This window comes from Hesperophylax consimilis, chromosome 2 (genome assembly GCF_061612785.1).
Source record: "Hesperophylax consimilis isolate HC1 chromosome 2, BYU_Hcon_1.0, whole genome shotgun sequence".
Lineage (NCBI taxonomy): Eukaryota > Metazoa > Arthropoda > Insecta > Trichoptera > Limnephilidae > Hesperophylax > Hesperophylax consimilis.
In genome coordinates this window covers 38,314,666-38,321,031 of record NC_142837.1, presented here as the reverse complement: position 1 = coordinate 38,321,031, position 6,366 = coordinate 38,314,666, and positions in this window count along the sequence as shown.

The window sequence follows — 6,366 nt, the reverse complement described above, 5'->3', positions numbered from 1 at the left end:
GGCTTGGCCCTGTGTCATCTTCGCCGGCCTGCATCTCATCCTGAGATCATCCGTGCTCGCATCATCTGCCGACCAGGTCAACCCTACCTTCGGCTCTCTTACTTCACACTGGAGTACCAGAAAGACTCAACATCATCCCCAGTGCTGAACACCAAGTCCGGTCTCACATCAATGCGGTGTCGAGCCACCGACTTCATTGCCTTGACCACTCGACCACCGCCATCTCCGCTTACATCTAATGTCGATCTTCGACATGAAGGATTCGTCGCTGACTACCACCGACGTTGTGTCGATCTTCTTCGAAGCTAAGAGTATGGTGGTTCCGTGGTGCGAAACAACGAGACGTTTATCAATTCCATTTAAATTTATTCTTGCGATTCTATTTGACGATGATCTTTTACGCATTTTTTTTGTTTCATTATTCAGCTTTATTCTATATCGATAACAACATAAAGAATTATTCAAAACCTTTCCCGAACTGCAGTTGAAAAACAACCATTGTTCCACACACGACAAGCGTGTAAAATGAAAAACCGACATATGTTTATGTCACCATCTCTTTAAATATGTAATATTCTTCGTGCTTCTCCCTCACGGCAATGACCTAAGCTTTCTTCGGTACCTAATTTTTACTTAGGCGAAAGACATAGTGCCATCTCGTTTATTCTATGGCGCGCATGGAGACAAAAGATTTGCGATGTCGGACATTCTTTAAATTGACCCAGTGAATCGTGTGGACTTGTGAATGAAAGCTTCTATTAGAGACAACAGATGTCACTGCTCGTCACTCGCAGCCGCCGCTTGTAACTCCACTATTTCACGATACATTTCAAATAAATTAAGAATAAGACCAGTTTTTTTCATGCACATAATTTATTATTATTGTTGTATTATAATTTTGGGGGGTCAAACACCAATTGACCTGAGGGAAAAACTGCCCCTGATCTGATGTCAAATGTATTCCGCGTTAAGTTTGTACAGCGTAATAATTAAACATCTCATTCTGTTATCGCGACTAAACTCACCTTCTTGCCAATTTAAGGTTTTTGTAAAAATGATTAAGTAGGAACTCATTTCAAATTTACAAATTAGCAATGACAATAACCCAAAATTTTGATAATAAATAAAATACCCTTAATTTAGTTTTTGTTTAGTTCAAACAGTAAACATTAATAAAAAAATGCACTGGAATTCCTTACTAAAGAATAAAAAAAATCTCCATACAAAATGTGCACAGATGATGTCACGCACCCTGTCGCCTCTTACTGCTCAAATTGCAATTGTATTGGTGTGCTTGAAATTCAAACTTGAAGAATTAATTTAACTGTGAAAACTAACTTTAAAAAAAAAATACCAGTATTTGTGGATGTTGATAAAAACATATTTTAAAAAATGGACTTAAATTCCCTTTTTTCGGTGGTGTTCTTTAGTTCCGATTGGCAGTAGATTTCTTTGGGGAGTTGGTTACTTAGTATAAATTAGTTTTCATTCATCTAGTTTATTTCATACGAACGAAGTTGTACAACATACATTATAAATATTAAGTAGGCATGCACAAATGGTTTTTATTTGGTTAGAAAAATGAATAGGTACCTATGTGATAAGTAAAATTCTGAACACATTCTAATAATTGGTGCTGTACATACAAAGGCGCAAAACTCTACAATCAGGGAACCTCAATAAATTGGGCGAATCCCATCAAAAAGACGCCTGCACGATAAATTATTTGACAGAGTAAGAAATTTGAATATTGCCGCCAAATACGTTTGATTCACTTATTCGCCGCCAGAGGCGCTGTTCTTGACTCGTCTCGACGTGAGTGGTTTATTCATAAATATACCACTCTCTAGATCGATATCTTCGGGCTTTTTGTATCCAACAGAATTATACAGTACTTCACCACAGATATACAAGCAGTACCTACCGTGCGGAGCAGAGCAGTAGACAAGGTAGAGGAAACTCAAGGCCATTTAAAAAAAGATGCGACCATAGTCAACATAATTGCTCTCAGCCTACTCTATTCATTCACTAGCCCAAAAAAACTATTATAAAAATAAAAATGTCCTTGAAGCAGAAAAATGTCGAAATGTTTTCCAAGAGCAAGGTTCATCTGACTAAGAAAATAAACTTTTACAGTGCATTTCCTTAAGATGAAACTTGTTAATCTGAGAAGAAGAAACCCAAAATGACATTTGCAAAAACACTGAAGAAAATTTCCAAAACATGATTTTCCGACAGTACGACGAAAAATTCCGACATTTTTCAGCTTCATGAACTCATGGTTTATGTTTAAAAATCTTTAATTTCACCAAAACAATAAGATAATACAGGATAACACTAAGCAATAACATGAATAAGTTTATCGATATAATAAATAACATTTATACGTTGTGGAGGAAGACATATGTCAAGTATGAAGCATTGTTCAAAAAACCGAACGAATAACCTAAAAAACTGTTAATTCACTTTAAACTTGAACTTACGTAGGTAGATTGAATATATGTTTGTAACTCGCTAACACTATACTCGCTTATATTGTATTTTTATCACGAACAACTTTAACACGCAATATTTTCGACGGAAATGATAGTATTTCGGCAGCAAATGACAACCCGCGTGTATAAATAAACCACTCTCATTTTGTTTGAATGATTTGAAACTGTCAAACGGCAAAATTCCGTCATCTCTTTCTGTTACACGAGTCATTATGGTAGAGAGCGAGAGATCAAACCAATCCTTCTGTTCTCACCAATGAGATCTGAGCTTTTAGCCATATTATTCGTTTTCTATAAGAATTTTGAGGTGGGCGTGGCGGTTTCAAATGAGTTTCAAGGCCAAAGCTTATGGGACTGGGACACGGTCAAGCGGCTTGATCGCAAGCACGTAGTTTATTGTCTATGGCACTTTGTGTCAAGCATTTTGACCGTGTACCGAAGCTGGCTTGCAAGCATTGCGCAATTCTACGTGCTCAAGAGACTGGGACACGGTCAAGCGGCTTGATCGCAAGCACGTAGTTTTTTTGTCTATTGTTGTCTATTGTTGTCTATTATTGTCTATGCTTAGCGGCTTGACAGCCCGCATCAAGCCTCTCCGTCAAGCATGACCACGCCTTCCTGTGATTTCGTGGTGGTCTATGTATATGTACTTCTATGCCTTCCTGTCATTTCGTGACTCGCGGCAAAATGGAATCTGTCAAAGACGCGTTCTTGGCTCTTACGTTAGCTTTATGTTTGAATAAAATAATAAAAAGAAACGAATTTGGTGTCAAGAATGGTACAAGTTAAGGTACCGCTTTACCCATGAGCATTTGCAAAGTGTATTACAGGCTACAGCTATTTTTTGTATGAATATCTTGTGCGGTATTCATACAAAAAATATGTTTTCTCCATTGAAAATTCAGAAAATTATTTATTCTACAGTTTGATTATTAATGACCTTGAAAACCGCTGTCATAATTATTAAAAAATACTAAAATACTTCCAAAATTTTTAAATTAGATGGATTTCTACAAATTGAACACAAAAACAATAACTAAGTACCTATTTTACAACAATTTTATTCAATTTATATCATTGTTTATGATACGTGATATTTATTTGTCTATTGTCGTTTGTCTATTCCCACAAAAATATAAATTCGCATCAAGCCTCGCCGCAAGCACGTAGAATTGCGCAATGCTTGCAAGCCAGCTTCGGTACACGGTCAAAATGCTTGACACAAAGTGCCATAGACAATAAACTACGTGCTTGCGATCAAGCCGCTTGACCGTGTCCACGTCCCATTACGGCGAGGCTTGATGCGAATTTATATTTTTGTGGGAATAGACAAACGACAATAGACAAATAAATATCACGTATCATAAACAATGATATAAATTGAATAAAATTGTTATAAAATAGGTACTTAGTTATTGTGTTTGTGTTCAATTTGTAGAAATCCATCTAATTTAAAAATTCTGGAAGTATTTTAGTATTTTTTAATAATTATGACAGCGGTTTTCAAGGTCATTAATAATCAAACTGTAGAATAAATAATTTTCTGAATTTTCAATGGAGAAAACATATTTTTTGTATGAATACCGCACAAGATATTCATACAAAAAATAGCTGTAGCCTGTAATACACTTTGCAAATGCTCATGGGTAAAGCGGTACCTTAACTTGTACCATTCTTGACACCAAATTCGTTTATTTTTATTATTGTATTCAAACATAAAGCTAACGTAAGAGCCAAGAACGCTTTGTCTTTGACAGATTCCATTTTGCCGCGAGTCACGAAATGACAGGAAGGCATAGAAGTACATATACATAGACCACCACGAAATCACAGGAAGGCGTGGCCATGCTTGACGGAGAGGCTTGATGCGGGCTGTCAAGCCGCTAAGCATAGACAATAATAGACAACAATAGACAACAATAGACAAAAAAACTACGTGCTTGCGATCAAGCCGCTTGACCGTGTCCCAGTCCCATTAGTTAAATGCCCCTGGGTTTATTTATGGTCTCGACTCAGGGGCGTATAACTCTCGCATAACCTTGTAACCCTGATGGGAGGAGTTATCCTCAACCCAAATTCTTATAGACAAAGCTGTTGTGGCTGAAAGCTCAGATCTCATTGGCTCAGAGAAAAAATTGTATCTTGATCTCTCGCTCTCTACCATAGCGACTTGTGTAACAGAAAGAGAAGCTAAGCATGTGTTATGCTGCGATAAAAATTAACGGTAATTTCCAAGACGCCATTTCGAGGTTAACGTCAGTTGAAGTTTTTAGCGTAAATATTTTGAATTTTGAAAATCGTCTAACCCATCTAAAAATAATGTTGCGTGCTAGAATTCTTCAAGGTGATATATTAATGCCGTGTTGTGTTAAAGGTTTCTCAGACGGATTCGATAATCCGGTGCTAGCAAGAAGCAGCAAGAAATCAATGAGGTTATATAAATAGAGAAGCAAGCTTCATTACCGCGCGTCAAAAAAAGCATAACCACTATACAACCGCGACGACGTAGCTTGGAAACCAATAAACATTTTAAAGTAAACATATATTTGTCTCACTTACACAAGTCACGAGACCAATTCTGCCGCTACGATTAGACAACGACAGAAACACAAACCTGCGCTGGCGCGTCAGTGTTGCCTACCATTTGAAATTTTACCCGACATAAGCAATAAAATAGAGTGTTTTTTTAACGTTAGTTTGTAATAAGATAAACTAATTAAAATTATTTTAATATGTGTTTTTTTATTATATGACTAAAAGTAAGCATAATTAATTAAATAATAAAGACATTTTTTGTTCCAATATTTTGTATTATACCTAGCATACAATACTCAAACATCTGTCGAAATTATAGGTTTGATCGAAAAATACTCTTTTGAAGAGGTAGAAAGGAAAAATATATTTCTAAATGAGTTTATTTTTTAACAAAACTCACAAATAAGGGTAACATTTAAAAAAAAACATCAAATTTAAGAAATAAAACCAGCTACACCATATATGCTGACGTTGACAGTAAAATAGTGAACAACCTGTTTTCAAAATATTTCTCAAATAAAATTATATACAACAAGGACATTCTCAGACATAATACAAGGACGTGAAAGGAAATCAGGTTACAAAAAAGGACAAAGCTAATACGCAGAACAGTTTACTGTTCAAAGGGATGAAGTTGTAGTATAACACGCTACCAGAAACTTTAAAGTCCGCACAAATTGGAAAGTTCAAGATGAATTGTTGGAGCTACGTTAAACAAGAATAAATATAGTTTGCAATATGAAAAAATGTAACTAATTAGCAAATTATTATTAATCTTTTTTTAAAGAAAGACAAACATTCCCGGGTTACGAATAACCCAACAATGTTTGAAAATCTCCTACTACCACCACAGAAAGCCGAAAATGTTGCTTGTGTTGTGATGGAGGACTTAGCCAGCCGAGGAATCGAACACGCGACGCTCGGGTGAGACCCAAGCGCTATGCCCACTCAACCACTGACCGGTCATAAACCGGACCGGTTATAAACTCAAATATTCAATTTAACTAAAATATAATAGTAAATAAAAAAAAAGTTAAACTCCGCTATGAAGCATTAATTTTGTAAAAAAATGCCTTTTAGATTCATTTTTGTGAGTTTGTGTGAATAATTTGCTTTCGTGATACAGTCTTATTTTTAAATATTTGTTAATAATGGCATTAATTAATAAAAGAGAATGATCCACTTGTACTTTTGACAAATGATCCCCCGGGTGCATTGCAAATTCTTTTAGTAACTTTTTTCCTTGAAGCATTTTTAAAGTTTTTGTAGCTAATATTATGAGCCCAAATTTAGGAGGCAAAGACTTAGTGTCGGAAAGCGTTATTGCATGTCTTAT